This window comes from Triticum urartu, chromosome 5A (genome assembly GCF_056163025.1).
Source record: "Triticum urartu cultivar PI428250 chromosome 5A, HENAU_Tu73, whole genome shotgun sequence".
NCBI classification, from domain to species: domain Eukaryota; kingdom Viridiplantae; phylum Streptophyta; class Magnoliopsida; order Poales; family Poaceae; genus Triticum; species Triticum urartu.
In genome coordinates this window covers 71,284,879-71,301,160 of record NC_141877.1, presented here as the reverse complement: position 1 = coordinate 71,301,160, position 16,282 = coordinate 71,284,879, and the positions used below count along the sequence as shown (strand labels likewise).

The following is a 16,282-nucleotide window of genomic DNA, read 5'->3' as shown; positions in this document are numbered from 1 at the left end:
TGCCAATCTCCTCCAAACATTTTACAGTTAAAAAGCAGTATGTATCACGCTAACTTTTGTACTAAGTACGAGACAAAGGGTCCCCCGAGGAGCACTCGGGGACTACCCTTTTTTATCTATGGTTAATGGGTAACATGCCTATGAATATGTTACTACATTTGTCTTTTCGTCCGGCACCAGGCCTGACCAGTCGGCCCGGGGACTTGCCGCCTTAAGTTATATATAAAGTTCTGCCTGCAGTCAGACAAGTAGTGTGCCGGCACCCAAGCCCCCTCTTGCCAAAAGTCGCAGCTCGAAGAATCGACTATCCGACTGGTTAGAGTCAAGGGCAGGAAAGGATGCCCACACGAAAAACAGCTAAGGACCAACGAACTAATATAACGCGAGCCGGCCTCCTGCCCCGCCAGCCGGCTACTAGAGCAGTCGGCTGGCCGGCTTCCCGTTCACCTTGCTGTAATCTAAGAAAGCTCGAGTACTTGCCTTCCCAAAACAACCAAGTCCTTCTCCAGCCACAAACTGTAGAGCAGATGTCCAGCTAGGAAGGCGGCGGCCAAGGAAAGACGGCGAAGGAAAAAGCCGAAAGAATGAAAAGCAAAGTGAACGGAAGCCAAACACATGCATAATATTTACACAAAAGACCTTCGAAAGGCCAGCATTCGACATAGTCTGAATACACCCCCAATGGGTGGAACTGCGCAAATTTAAAGATTGTTCAAAAGAGTAACAAGCAAGAAAGAAAGGACGACGGATCAAGCCAGGGGAACGACGGGCGAGTTGGGCAGGTTGGTGGAGTCGGCGGCGCCGGCTGGAGGAGTGACCGGCTGGCGAGTCTCGGCATCGTTGCTAGAGGCACGATCGGGCTGAGGCGGGCTGGTCGCTTCACCATCCGGCGCAGCGTCTTCATCATCCTCTCCCTCTTCCCCTTCGCCCTTATCACTGGAGGCAATCTCCTCCACCGAGTCCTCACCATCGGCCGGGTTCAGCCCAAACCACTCCTCCGGCTGAGCGACGCCGGTGTCATCCACCTCAGGAGCAAAGGCGCTAGTGTTGGTATACTCGGCGATCGCCGAGGCGCGCTGGATGATAGCCGGCCGCACCGCCTCCAGCTCCTCGTCAGCCTCCTGCCGCCTGGTGCTCAGCTGGTCCAAGTTCAGCCCAGGATACCAACCTCAGACGAACTCCAGTGCCCGCCCAGCGCCGGACCAGGCCGCTAACGCCTTCCAAGCCTCGAAGCGGCCGACTGCGACCTCCAGCCAGTCAGCGGTCCAACTTGGGGTGCGCGGGATCACCTCACCGGGCCAGAGGGCGGCCTGCACTTGCGCCCCGGCGCGCTGAAGACGGCGGAGCATGCGGTGGGTCGACTGCAGGCGGGCTTGAAGCACCAGAAGCTGCTCCTCAAGCGACCGGCTGGCACCCGGTGCAACCTCAGCCCCCACCTGCCGTCGCGCTTCACGATAGGCCTCGATGGCTTGAGTGGCGGCAGCAGAGTAACCGGGAAAGTAATCTGCACAAAGAAGAAAGCAGTGGCACAAATTCAAAGGACGAACTAGATAGTAGGAGGCAGGCAAAGAAACAACGAAGTGGGAGGGTCACCGTCGATCAAATCTTCTACCCGGCTGTAGCCTTGACTCAGCGCCTGCCTGGCCTCGTCCCAGTTCACCGCCTCGGTCTCGTATTCGGCTTTGACAGCGACCTCGCTATCCCGCGCCTCCTTCAGGGCCGCCTTGTGGCTCTCCTCCTGGTCGGCCAGCTTCTTGGCCAGGCGGTCATGCTCTTGAGCCTGGGCGGCGCACTCGGCCTCCTTGGCGCGAAGGGCGGTCTGGGCTCCGCTCAGCTGTCTCCTCAAGTCAGCATTGGCCCCTGCAGATATGAAGAAAGAAGTTGTCAGGAAAAGATCCGACCCGACTACTCAGCAGTCGGCCCAAATCTCAGGGACTACACCCAGTGGGTGCCCTGATGCGCCCCCACTTGAGACAAAAGATGAAGCACTTACTCCGGCTCTCGGTCAGATCGGTGGTTTTCTGATTCAACTCCTGGGCCTGGGAGTTGGAGGCAGCCGCGCGGAGGTTATGATACTCCTGTAGACGAGATAAGTGATACAAGTAAGAACAAGACGACAATTAGAGTCTACCAAGAAGTTCCAAGCCGCCTGCTCAGTAGCCGACTCGGAACTCGGGGACTACACCCAGTGGGTGCGCTGACGCGCCCCCACGGAAGAAATCAGGAGCAATCAACGAAAAATAGAAGGACTCACCCGGGTCACTGTTCGCGTCGTGAGAAATTCTTGGGTGTACTGCTTCAGTGCGGTAGCTTGAGCCTGAAGCCGGTTCCGGACGTCCTGCGCCGCCACATTCAGCACGGCCGTCCCACCGCCCGGCGTCCACCCAGACGAGCTATCGCTAGCCGCTTCCAGGTCCTAGGCCGGCTGGCCGGCGCTAGCGGCGTTGTGAGGATCTGGCGCTGAAGTCGCCTTCTCCTCACGCCGACGGGACGGCGACAGGACCACAAGGTCCGCCCCGACAGTCGGCTCACCTCCAGCCGGCTGCGCGGGCGGCGTGTCGTACCGGCCACCTTGGCCCTTTCCAGTCAGCGGCGTCAGTTCCGCCTCCTTCCCCTTCGCCGGCTGGCCGCGGCTGGTCTCCTCAATCGGGGGCACTGGAGTGTCGGGTGCCGCGGCACGAAGGGGGATGACGAGTAGCGGAGGTTGGTTCCGTTGGGCCTCCCCCTCCTCCTCCATGGCCACGGCCTCCGCCTGGGCCTTGGAAGCCGCGTCGGCACGTGCCTCCGCCGACTTCTCCCATGCCTCCCGAGCCGCCCTCCGCTGTTCCACCTCCCGCTCCTCCCGCGCTTCCTGCGTGTTTCGCTCCATCGCTTCTAGGAGGTCGGCACGGGGATCCACACGGCAGGAGCTTGAGGACCCTCCCGCGGGTCCGACTACGGAGGCGGCAGGGGCCCGTTCAAGAGAAAGTGGGACCCTGTTTTTTAAGTCAAGAAGAAGGCTTAGAAAGATATCAACCGAAGAAGAAAAAGAAAGGCGTAAGAGCGACAACACCTACGCTGAAACCGACTGCGGCTGCTTCACCACCTTGCGGAAGTGGGCCACCTTCGCGTCCGCCTCATCCCGCTTGGTCACCACCGCGGTACTCTTGGGCTTCTTAGGCCGACTGCCGAAGTGGGTTGACGCGGCCCGACGTTTCTGCGCGCCGCCATGGGTAGCCATCGCGGCGGATGGGCCCGCGCTTTGATGATCGGGCGCCGGCTGACGGCGCGGAACAACCTCGGCCTCGGCATCATCCAGCCAATCCTCGAAGGAGGCCCCGAGCCCAGAGCCGCCTGCCTCGCCGCCCTCCCCTGCGACGTCTTCTTCCATGGCGGCCGCCCCCAGGTCCGGGTTGTCAACATTGTCCATCGTGCGGTCAAGGAGGAACTAGCGTTCCACCCCCGCAGCCCAGGTTGCCAGCGGAAGCATGGGATTCTGCCAAAACAAGCCGACTGGTTAGGAGTCGGCCATCATGAACCCGACGATAAAGAAAGAAGAAAAGAAGAGAAACTTACTACCGGCGGAGGATTGGCGCGAGAGTATGACACCTTGCCGTACTGCCACTCCTTGGTGAGCTTGCAGTTGGAAATGTAGTTCACCATGTAAGACACCTCGGCATGAGGCATCTCCTTGGTGCTTAGCCGGCATGGATCGAAGTGGCCGCTCATCTGACAGATCATGTGAGGTCGGCCCTGAAGCGGGAGCACCCGGCGCTCCATGAAGACGGCCACTAGGTCAGACCCGATCAGGCCCTCCGACTGAATCATCAACCGGAGCCGTGCAACGGAGGCGGCCCCACCCCGAGACAGCGACCTGGCCCGGAAGGACCATGAGGGCTGCCTCCCAGCCGGCGGTCCGGCTACATAAGGTGGCAGATTGACGAAGTCGCCTTGGGGAGCGATGTTCTTCACATAGAAGTAGGATTTCTGCCAGAGCGTTACTGATTGGATTAGCGGGATGGGCGGAAACTGGTTGTTGTCGCTCGTCCTCTGCATGGCGATGAAGGCGCTGCATGGGGCGGGCACGCCCGCGACGACAGTGCCGAGCTCGCACTGAAAGAATTCTCCCCACAGTTCGATGGTGGGGAGGACACCGAGAAAACCCTCGCACAAGGCGACGAAGGCTGACAGCAGCATCACCGCGTTCGGAGTAAGGTGATGCGGCTGGAGATGATAAAATTCGAGGATGGAGCGGAGCAACCCGCTCGCCGGTAGGTCGAAGCCGCGCAGGCAGTGCGAGCGGAAGATTACCCACTCGTCCTCCTCCGGCACCGGCGAGATCTCCCTCTCCGGCGCAAGGCGGACCCGCACGAGATCCGCGCCCGGCAGCCGCTGCGTCCGACGGAGGAAGTCGACGTGGTCGTCGTGGATGTTGGAGCCATCCCAGGAGCTTGACAATGCCATGGGGACAACGGGGCGATGAGAAAGGTGCGGCGAAAGAAAGGCGCATGACCCAGCTACGATGAAGCGACGGCAAGCCAAGAAGATTGGCGAGAAGGCCGAGCGGCGGCAGGTAGCTGTCATGGCGGAGAGGAGGAAGAAGAAGGAGGGGGCAGAGCGAGGGAGAGCGCGCGAGCATCTGGCGCTCCCCTCCTCTCCCCCTACTTATAGCCTCGTGCGGCGAAGCCGAGGAGGCATGGCGTGGGGGGACGTGGGATTAACTGCACCCACTCCCTCATGCCCCGCAATTATTGCGCCTTCACGGCGTGAGGAAACCACCGCTGGGGCGCGCGCGGTCCATCCGGGCCGCAGAAGATCCGCGCGTGGGCCGAGGCCCTATAGTGGCGGGCCCCGGACTGCGGCGGCGTCCCGTCGCGCGCGTGGGTTGGCAGGTCCTTCTAGCCGCGGGGTGCCACGTGGCGCGCAGGCGACGAACGATCAGCTTGCAGCCTGACTCGCGCGCCAACTGGAACCCGCTTTCAAGCTTCGAAATCTCTAAGAGATGGCGTGCCTAGTCAAAGTCGGCTCCCAATTCTCGGCCCCTCAAGATAGGAAGCTGACTGAGCTCCTTGTCTTTTTTCTGCCTCGGGGCCCAACCAGCTTCGGGGACTACTGTCGGAGTAAATGACCACAGGTAGCCTAGCCGGCTTCCCCTAGCACTTCAGAAAAATTATAGGCCGATTGAGCCTCCAAGCTTCCAAGACATGGGGCCGCCTTCCCCCAGCAGGCTACCTCTCAAGCCGGCTGCGCAAAGGCGGCCCAACCCTGAAATCCTTGAGAATCAAGACCACGAGAAGGCCGACTTCAAGAAGCCGGCCATGATAAGGCCGACTCCCAGGAGCCGGCCCCTCAGCAGGCGGCTAAGATCTTGCCCTCAAAGTCTGCACCCACATAACGGCGACAAGACGGGGCGTGGCTACAGTGAAGCCTGCCACCCCCGAATCCCGGGGCATGCATGGCTACAGTGCGCCGTACGGGGCGGCCATCACCTGTCTGGCGTGGCACTGTTGCCACGTTGATCATGACGTCACCCATGGCGAGCGGTCAGTACGACCCGTGGGTGGCGGGCCCCCTCAGTCAGGGAGACCCCAAAGGCGGCCAGACTTCCCACAGTCGGCCAGGGGTGCGGCCGGCTCCCGATAGCCGGCCAGCTCTCTCCCTCGAAGGAGGTGCCTCCTTAAGGAGATAAGACAAGGTAAGGCTACAGTGATGGGCCGCCCCGTGGCGGCACTGTAGCCATGCTTACCACGACAAAGCCCTCGTCACTAGAGGCAAGGCAATAGTAACCAGCCTCCGACAAGACTCCCGAGAGGTGGGGCCGGCCTGTCGACCAGAGGGCCGGCAGCAGGCGGGGCCTACCAGTTGGCGGGCCCATCGGTCGGCGGAGAAGCCGGCCAGCGTAGAAATAGATGGCTGGGGCCCGCGCTCCACCGGATTACCATTGTACCCTTGGGGGTAGGCCTATATAAACTCCCTAGGGCACCCATGCAAGGGGAGATCTCTCTCTGGATAGTTTTTAGACACCGTAGTGAGAGGAGGAGCAGGAAAGCCTTACCCCTCTTCATCCTTTCACCAAACAGCTCAAGGAGCCTCTTGTAGCTACTTGCCAATCTAGTGACCATGCGGAGACCCCGCAGAGCAGCAGTAGGGGTGTTATCTCCACGGAGAGCCCTGAAGCTGGGTAAGATTCGCCGGCGTGCATGTCTTCGCCTTATCCCGTTTCCAGGCACCGACGATGTTTTATTGGCTCCCACAATGATAAGCCACCCGTTGGCATATGTCGCACCAACCACCCGACAAGCGATATAGAGTACGCGGGCATGTCTCGTCCCCCACCTATGACATCGAGGTCATTGACAGCGACGCCCTGAGGCGGGCTGTGTCACAGGTTAAGTGGCCAACCCCCAACCCCTCGGGTTCAACCTCCGTCAATCGCATCCATGGCCCCGCCACTGATCTCCTCTGGCTCGCTGTCAACAATTTGCCATTCTACATCGCCATCGAGCCCCTTTTGTCATTTCTGAAGGACACATTCTGCGACACTGGCTTGGGATCCACAGCTTCCAAGTCAGACCTCATCGACGGCGACCACGAGGAGGGCACCCTCTCCGGCTCTTCCAAGGGGAAAGAGCCCATCTGCTCTTCCAAGGGGAAGGAGCCGATCTGTGACAACATGGAGCGCATCCAGGGTCCGTGCTCTTCCCACGGGAACGAGCCCATCTATGACAAGTGAGGAAACCCATGATTTGTTTATTTCAGTTATTCACAATGTGATGCTCTATATGTGCAATTATTTACTGTGCGGTACATTTCATCAATCTAGTTTTAAACATACCAATAGGAATGCATATATTTGCATATTGTTAAGCCTGTTATAGCAAGCATATGCCTCTTTTAAAAAAATTTGATTGTTCGGTTGTTTGTAGTTAGCATATGTTCAGTTTCAAATGCTATCTTTGGTTGTTCGTAGTATGCCTTGTTTATTCCAGTTATTCACAACGTGATGTTCTATATGTGCAAATATAAACTATGCAGTTCAATTTCATCAGTACCAATTTCAACAATACCACTATGAATGACTACATTTGGTTGCTGCATCTTATAGTTAACACGCCTTTCCATTTTTATTTAACCATAACCAGTGTACTTAGGCCGGCACAATACTAGTTTGAATGACCATGTTTGCTTGTTGTTAAATGTTAGGTCTGTAGCAGTTAGCACACCTTTCCACTTGTTTTGCTTTACTGGCGTGCTTAAACCTGCACACTGAAGCTATCTTTTGGAGATTATTTTGTCTGCCATGTGTAATTTTGGTTGATGTTTAGCCTGTTGTGCTTAACATGCTTCTTGATGTACCTACACAGAACAATTTTGGGAACGACTGTTGTTTTCCGTCGAGGTTAGTTTCATCCCATGGCTTATATCTGCTCACTATTCAGGATATCCGTTGCTGGTACCATATAGGCCGGCGGCTGATAAGGGACTAATCGGTGAATCAGACTTTTAACTGAATATATCTGCAACCCTTTTTTCCTTAGGTTAACTAGGGCCATATGTAATATATCTGAGGCTACATAGCAACATGCACTGTACTTAATGTCTAAATATGCAATCCTAGGCTACATAGCAACAAGGAAGAGTGTTACATTAATGTTCTAATGATGTCTAGATATACGTAGAAGAGCAGCTGCAGCAACAACAACAACAACACATCCATGTTTGGATACTCAACTTAGCTAGAGGTTAGAGTTAGTTTCGAGCTCATTACTAACCCTGAACTAACTCCATCCAAAGAGTTTTTTGGATGGCAGGATTAGATTGACAATAAATGCACTAGGAGAACTAGCTCCAATTAGCACCTCTTGGGTTGGATACTAGTTTTTTTGGGTGGGTTATAGATGCAACTAGCTCAAACTAGCCCACATGTTTAGATATACTTTAGGGTTATTTGAGCCCGAACAAGCTCAAACTAACTGTAACCCGTGGATACAGTAGCAGATAATTTTTAAGAATGAACTAAACTCCTTCCGGCCCAAAATATAAGACATTAATTCATCAAATATGTGAGTATATTGGATGTTATAAGATACTCCCCCCGTTCCTAAATATTTGTTCTTTTTAGGGATTTCAAAGGGACTACCACATACAAATGTATATAGACATATTATAAAAGAGTGTTGTACTACATCATTGAGCCATTGTTGTTTAGCTTCTAATATTAACTTGGTGCTTTTAGGTACATGTCATTGGTAAAGATCCGCGTTTCAACCCTTTTTGCGTATGGGGCAATGAGATATCGATGAACCAGCATCAAGTGAGGAAGATGATAAAGATTGTTAGTAAAATGGGTCCAAAGATGGCAATTAAACTATTTGTTTACACTTTATCCAAGACAACAGCGAACTGCGGGATGGTAATTAAGAACTCTGCAGCCTTCTTTTTACTGCCCATAATGAATTGTGTTAGATGACAATGTCTGAAATCTTATTCCTTTGCAGTGGTTGCCAAACCAGATTACTCAAGATTACCTCTCACACTACATGATTGGTGGGCATGCAAAGTTTAAGTTTTTCTACCAGAACATGATGATTATCTAGATGTTTTCATGAAGACCGTGAAGGATGGGCAGTCGACCATCACAAGGGGTTGGACTAGAGTCGTGCGTGCCTTCGGCATGGAGGAGGGCACAATATGGGCATTCTGCTTCACCTTGTTCAGCAACCAGAATATATTTCGCCTCTTTATTTACCGTCTTTAATAGTACAAGTATACAACTGTGGTTCATCATTCTTTATTTGGTTCTTATGTAATTCTTGAACATATGTACCTATGCATCGAATAATGCATTGGTTGTTTGAACCTAATGGATATGTATAAAGCTGTAGCATGCATTCAAATTCAAATTCAAATCCAAATCCGGTACAATTTGGAAAAGAAGCATTTAAATTACAGTGAAATTATGCTCTCCAAGTTTTTACGGCACACACAGTTGGTAAAACACAAACATTTGCGATATGCACCATAATCTGAGACGGTTCACAGGGAGGAAAGGTGTGTAGGCATGCACACAGTTGCCGTTTGCAAAGTGTGTGCGATGTCAGACAATATCACAAATGGTGCGGGCAAACTGAACGTTTGTCTTAGTTGCCTTATCGTACATGATTCTCAACAATGAAATGTTTCTGATGAAGTATGCATCGTAAATGTTGCACCACAGAATAGCGTGTGTGATAGTTGTCGACTACGACGATGTTACGACGGTCCGACGTTTCGTAATCCTGTCCGACACTCATAAGACGATTAGCTAATCTTCTTAACGGTGAACCGTTTGTGATGGACTGCTCATCATACACGTTCTATAATAGTGAACCATTTGTGATGGGCCGCGCATCGTAAACGTAGTACCACAGAATACCGATTGTGATGGAAATGCGAGCAGAAACGAGTAGGAGTACTATAGGGGCCCTATCCCCGACGGTTTCTGGGTCGTGTGGGAAGGACGCCCTATCGCCCACACTCACTTAGCGACGGTTCCAAATGCCTTCGCGGAAAGGGGTTTTAAACTGTTTGTTTAGGACCGACGTGCAGCAGTGGTACTTCCTCTCAAAGGGAAGGAACTTCGGTAACACATCCTCGTCTTCACCGGCTCCACTCTTGGTTATATCTGCCCTTTACTCGTGCACGCTTATCTTGTGTTACATCCCTTGCTTGCTTGTGTACTTATTGTTGTTGCATCATATAGGTTGCTCACCTAGTTGCATATCTAGACAACCTACTATGATGCAAAGTTTAAATCTAGGTGAACTCATCTCCGTAGTTGAGCGACAGAATAAATAGTATAGGGCATTATCCATTATTAGGAAACTGTTTTAATGGTAGTAAGAATGTACAGCCATCTTTGAAGTGGACTTGGGAGTGGGAAGCATAAGGGATGAAGCCGGGGGTAACATGTCTGATGCGATCATACCAGCACTAAAGCACCAGATCCCATCAGAACTATGAAGTTAAGCGTGCTTGGGAGAAAGTAGTACTAGGATGGGTGACCTCCTGAGAAGTCCTCGTGTTGCAGTCCATTTTTAATTATTTTTTTGCGCCTCGTGAAAAACAGAACACACGTGCGCGATATATATTAACACCGTTATCTTTTTTTTAATGTTTGCGATATGTTTTAGCTCGCAGCTTACTAATCACGCGTCAAGGGGGAGTTGGGGCGTGAAAAGCTCGTTCTGAAAGGGGTGTAAAATACGTGTTGCTTTGGTATAGAGGGAGGGGTGGAAACCGTAGTAAACTCGTCTCCATAGTTGAACGAGAGAGTAACTAGTACATGGCATTATCCATTATTAGGCAACGATTGTAATGGTAGTAAGAATGTACATACGTCTTTATAGCGGACTTGGGAGAGTGAAGCATAAGGGTGTGATCATACTAGCACTAAAGCACCACATCCCATCAAAACTCTGAAGTTAAGCGTGCTTGGACAAGAGTAGTAGTAGGATGGGTGACCTCCTGGGAAGTCCACGCGTTGCATTCCCTTTTTAATTATTATTTTGCGCCTCGTGAGAAACAGAACGCACGTGCGCAATATATATTAACCCCGTTATCTTATTTTTAACGTTTACGATATGTTTTAGCTCGCAGCTCAATACTCTAGCGTCTAGGGGGAGTTGGGGCGCAAAAGGCACGTTCTGAAAGGGGTGTAAAATACGTGTTGTCGCGGTATAGAGGGAGGGGTGGAAACCATGGTAAATTTGTTTCCATAGTTGAGCGAGAGAGTAAGTAGTAAAGGACACTATCCATTATTAGGCAATAATTGTAATGGTAGTAAGAATGTACAGCCGTCTTTGTAGCGGACCTGGGAGTGGGAAGCATAAGGGATAAAGCCGGGGGTAACATGTCGGATACGATCATACTAGCACTAAAGCACCGGATCCCATCAGAAATCTAAAGGGTAGTCCTCGTGTTGCATTCCTTATTAATTATTTTTTGCGCCTCGTAAGAAACAGAACGCGCGTGCACGATATATATTAACCCCGTTAACATATTTTTGACGTTTGCGATATGTTTTAGCTTGCAGCTCATTATTCATGGGTCTAGGGGAGCTAGGGCACGAAAAGTGCGTTCTGAAAGGGGTGTAAAATACGTGTTGCCGTGCTATAGAGGGAGGGGTGGAAACCGTGGTAAACTCGTCTCCGTAGTTCAGCGAGAGAGTAAGTAGTATAGGTCATTATCCATTGTTAGGCAACGGTTGTAATGTCAGTAAGAATGTACAGCCATCTTTGTAGCCAACCTGGGAGTGGGAAGCATAAGGGATGAAGCCGGGGGTAACATATTGGATGCGATCATACCAGCACTAAAGCACCGGATCCCATCAGAACTCCGAAGTTAAGCGTGCTTGGACTAGAGTAGTACTAGGATGGGTGACCTCCTAGGAAGTCCTCGTGTTGCATTCCCTTTTTAATTATTTTCTTGCGCCTCGTGAGAAACAGAACGCACGTGCATGATATATATTAACCCCGTTATCTTATTTTTAACATTAGCGATATGTGTTAGCTCGCAGCTCATTACTCACGCGTCTTGGGGGAGTTGGAGTGCGAAAAGCGCATTCTGAAAGGGGTGTAAAATAAGTGTTGTTGCGGTATAGAGGGAGGGGTGGAAACCGTGGTAAACTCATCTCTGTAGTTGAGTAAGAGAGTAAGTAGTTTAGGGCATTATCCATTATTAGGCAACTGTTCTAATGGTAGGAAGAATGTACAGCCGTCTTTGTAGCAGACCTGGGAGTGGGAAGCATAAGCGATGTAGCCGGGGGTAACATGTCAGATGCGATCATACCAGCAGTAAAGCACTGGATCCTATAAGAACTCTGAAGTTAGCATTCTTGGGCAAGAGTAGTACTAGGATGGATGACCTCCTAGGAAGTCCTCATGTGTTGCATTCCCTTTTTAATTATTATTTTTCGCCTCATGAGAAACAGAACGCACGTGCATGATATATATTAACCCCGTTATCTTATTTTTTATGTTTGCGTTATGGTTTAGCTCGCAGCTCATTACTCATGCGTCTAGGTAGTTGAGCGAGAGAGTAAGTAGTATATGGCATTATCCTTTATTAGGCGACGGGTGTAATGGTAGTAAGAATGTACAGTCGTCTTTGTAGCGGACCTGGGAGTGGGAAGCATAAGGGATGAAGCCGGGGGTAACATGTCGGATGCAATTATACCAACACTAAAGCACCAGATTCCATCAGAACTCCGAAGTTAAGCGTGCTTTGGCGAGAGTAGTAGTAGGATGGGTTACCTCCTAGGAAGTCCTCGTGTTGCATTCCCTTTTAATTATTATTTATGCGCCTCGTGAGAAACAGAACTCAAGTCCTCGTGTTGCATTCCCTTTTTAATTATTTTTTTGCGCCCCGTGAGAAACAGAACGCACGTGCGCGATATATATTAAGCCTGCCATCATATTTTTCACATTTGTGATATGTTTTAGCTCGGAGCTCATTAGTCACACGTCTAGGGAGAGTTGGGGCGCGAAAAGCGCGTTCTGAAAGGGGTGTAAAATATGTGTTGCTGCGGTACAGAGGGAGGGGTGGAAACCGTGGTAAACTTGTCTCCGTAGTTGAGCGAGAGAGTAAGTAGTATAGGGCATTATTCATTATTAGGGAATGGTTGTAATGGTAGTAAGAATGTACAACCGTCTTTGTAGCGGACCTGGGAGTGAGAAGCATACGGGATGAAGTCGGGGGTAACATGTCGGATGTGATCATACGAACACTAAAGCATCGGATCCCATCAAAACTCCGAAGAGAAGTCCTTGTGTTGCATTCCCTTTTGAATTATTATTATGAGCCTCGTGAGAAACAGAACGCACATGTGCGATATATATTAACACCGTTATCTTATTTTGGACGTTTGCGATATGTTTTAGCCCGCAGTTAATTACTCACGCATCTAGGGGGAGTTGGGGTGCGAAAAGCGCTTTCTGAAGGGGTTGTAAAACATGTGTTGCTGCGGTATAGAGGGAGGTGTGGAAACCGTGGTAAACTCGTCTCAGTAGTTGAACGAGAGAGTAAGTAGTATAGGGCATTATCCATTATTAGGCAATAGTTGTAATGGTAGTAAGAATGTACAGTCGTCTTTGTAGCAGACCTGGGAGTGGGAAGCATAAGGGATGAAGAAGGGGTAGCATGTCGGATGCGATCATACCAGCACTAAAGCACCGGATCCCATTAGAACCCTGAAGTTAAGCATGCTTGGGTGAGAGTAGTACTAGGATGGGTGACCTCCTAGGAAATCCTCATGTTGCATTCCCTTTTTAATTATTTTCTTGTGCCTCATAAGAAACATAACGCACGTGCATGATATATATTAACCCCGTTATCTTATTTTTGACGTTTTCGATTTGTTTTAGCTCGCAGCTCATTACTCATGTGTCTAGGGGAGTTGGGGCGCGAAAAGCGTGTTCTGAAAGGGGAGTAAAATATGTGTTGTTGCGCTATAGAGGGAGGGGCGGAAAGCGGGGTAAACTCATCTCCACAGTTGAGTGAGAGAGAAAGTAGTATAGGACATTATCCATTATTAGGCAATGGTTGTAATGGTTGTATAATCGTCTTTGTAGAAGACCTAGGAGTGGGAAGCATAAGGGATGAAGCCAGGGGTAACATGTCGGATGTGACCATACCGGCACTAAAGCACCGTATCCCATCAGAAATCCAAAGTTAAGCGTGCATGCTTGGGTGAGAGTAGTACTAGGATGGGTGACCTCCTGGGAAGTCCTCGTGTTGCATTCCATTTTTAATTATTATTTTCTGCCTCTTGAAGCGTGCTTGGGCGAGAGTAGTACTAGGATGGGTGACCTCCTCGGAAGTCCTCGTGTTGCATTTCCTTTTTAATTATTATTTTCCGCCTCATGAAGCGTGCTTGGGCGAGAGTAGTACTAGGATGGGTGACCTCCTGGGAAGTCCTCATGTTGCATTCCCTTTTTAATTATTATTTTCTGCCTCGTGAGAAACAGAACTCACATGCGCGATATATATTAACCTCGTTATCTTATTTTTGACATTTGCGATATGTTTTAGCTTGCAGCTCATTAGTCACGCGTCTAGGTGGAGTTGGGGCGCAAAATGCGCGTTCTGAAAGGGGTGTAAAATATGTGTTGCTGCGGTATAGAGGGAGGGGTGGAAACCGTGGTAAACTCGTCTCCGTAGTTCAGCGAGAGAGTAAGTAGTATAGGGAATTATCCATTATTAGGCGATGGTTGTAATGGTAGTAAGAATGTATGGTCGTCTTTGTAGTGGACCTAGGAGTGGGAAGCATATAAGGAATGAAACTGGGATAACATGTCGGATGTTGATCATACCTCCACTAAAGCACCGGATGAAGGAAATATGCCCTAGAGGCAATAATAAAGTTGTTATTTATATTTCCTTATATCATGATAAATGTTTGTTATTCATGCTAGAATTGTATTAACCGTAAACTTAGTACATGTGTGAATACATAGACAAACAAAGTGTCCCTAGTATGCCTCTACTTGACTAGCTCGTTAATCAAAGTTGGTTAAGTTTCCTAGCCATAGACATGTGTTGTCATTTGATGAATGGTATCACATCATTATAGAATGATGTGATGGACAAGACCCATCCGTTAGCTTAGCACTATGATCGTTTAGTTTATTGCTATTGCTTTCTTCATGACTTATACATGTTCCTCAGAATATGAGATTATGCAACTCCCGAATACCGGAGGAACACCTTGTGTGCTATCAAATGTCACAACATAATAGGGTGATTATAAATATGCTCTACAGGTGTTTCCGGTGGTGTTTGTTGAGTTGGCATAGATCGATATTAGGATTTGTCACTCCGTGTATTAGAGAGGTATCTCTGGGCCCTCTCGGTAATGCACAACACTATGAGCCTTGCAAGCAATGTGACTAATGGGTTAGTCACGGGATGAGGCATTATGTAATGAGTAAAGATATTTTTCGGTGACGAGATTTAACTAGGTATGATGATACCGATGATCGAATCTCGGGCAAGTAACATACCGATGACAAAGGGAACAACGTATGTTGTTGTGCGGTTTGACTGATAAAGATCTTCGTAGAATATGTAGGAACCATTATGAGCATCCAGGTTCCACCGTTGGTTATTGACCGGAGATGTGTCTCAGTCATGTCTACATAGTTCTCGAACCCGTAGGGTCTACACGCTTAATATTTGATGACGATATGTATTTTGAGTTATGTGATTTGATGCATGGAAGGTTGTTTGGAGTCCCGAATGAGATCATGGACATGACTAGGAGTCTCGAAATGGTCGAGACATAAAGATTCATATATTGGAACACTACATTTAGACACCGGAATGGTTCGGGTTGTTTCGGATAAGTTTCGGAGTACCGGGGGTTACCGGACCCCCCCCCCCGGGTAGTTATTGGGCCTCATGTGCCTAATGGTGGAAGAGAGGAGGCAGGCCAAGGTGTGGCGCGTGCCGCCCTAGCCCAAACCGAATTGGACTAGGGCTAGGGGGCCGGGCCCCCCTTTTCCTTCTCTTCTTCCTCCCCTTCCTTCTTCTCCTACTAGGACTAGGAAAGGGGGAAACCTACTCCTACTAGGAGTAGGATTCCTCCCCTTGGGTGCGCCCCTTGTGGACGGCCCTCCTCCTCCTCCCCTCTTTTATATACGGGGGAGGGGGCACCCCATAGACACACAAGTTGATCTTTAGCCGTGTGCGGTGCCCCCCTCCATAGTTTTCCACCTCGGTCATATTGTCGTAGTGCTTAGGCGAAGCCCTGCGTCTGTAACTTCATCATCACCATCAACAGGCCGTGGGTAACATGTTGGATGCAATCATACCAGCACTAAAGCACCAGATCCCATCAGAACATCGAAGTTAACCATGCTTGGGCGAGAGTAGTACTAGGATGGGTGACCTCCTGGGAAGTCCTCGTGTTGCATTCCCTTTTTAATTTTTTTTGCGCCTCATGAGAAATAGAACGCACATGTGCGATATATATTAATCCCATTATATTATTTCTGACGTTTGCAATATGTTTTAGCTCGTAGCTCATTACTCCCGCATCTAGATGTCTCACGTGTTGGCAAAAGGATGAACAAATCTCACGTCAACAAAATAGTGGAAGAACATAGGGCATGTTTGGTTCCCATCCTAAGGTTGTCACGTCTAACCTTAGTCATGCCACAACATCTTAGACATGTGTTTGGTTCATTACCACACTTGTGGCTTGCCACCCTTCTCTAGTTATATGGTCCACATGTCATAGGCTTAGTTATTTGCCAAATCTTGC

At 50.0% G+C, this 16,282-nt stretch overlaps 1 non-coding gene and 6 pseudogenes across 1 annotated transcript; all 7 read left to right on the top strand.

Moving 5' to 3' along the window:
• Window positions 1-9,932: 9,932 nt before the first annotated feature.
• On the top strand, window positions 9,933-10,051 carry LOC147968107 (5S ribosomal RNA; annotated as a pseudogene).
• Window positions 10,052-10,391: 340 nt separating this feature from the next.
• LOC125511734 (5S ribosomal RNA) lies at window positions 10,392-10,510 on the top strand (annotated as a pseudogene).
• Window positions 10,511-11,310: 800 nt separating this feature from the next.
• LOC147968106 (5S ribosomal RNA) lies at window positions 11,311-11,429 on the top strand. Its single transcript, XR_015606705.1, has one exon. It is a non-coding gene; the product is annotated as a 5S ribosomal RNA (ribosomal RNA).
• Window positions 11,430-12,181: 752 nt separating this feature from the next.
• On the top strand, window positions 12,182-12,300 carry LOC125511723 (5S ribosomal RNA; annotated as a pseudogene).
• Window positions 12,301-13,163: 863 nt separating this feature from the next.
• LOC147968105 (5S ribosomal RNA) lies at window positions 13,164-13,282 on the top strand (annotated as a pseudogene).
• A 356-nt stretch (window positions 13,283-13,638) lies between these two features.
• LOC125511746 (5S ribosomal RNA) lies at window positions 13,639-13,761 on the top strand (annotated as a pseudogene).
• Window positions 13,762-15,816: 2,055 nt separating this feature from the next.
• LOC125511944 (5S ribosomal RNA) lies at window positions 15,817-15,935 on the top strand (annotated as a pseudogene).
• The last annotated feature ends 347 nt before the right edge of the window (window positions 15,936-16,282 follow it).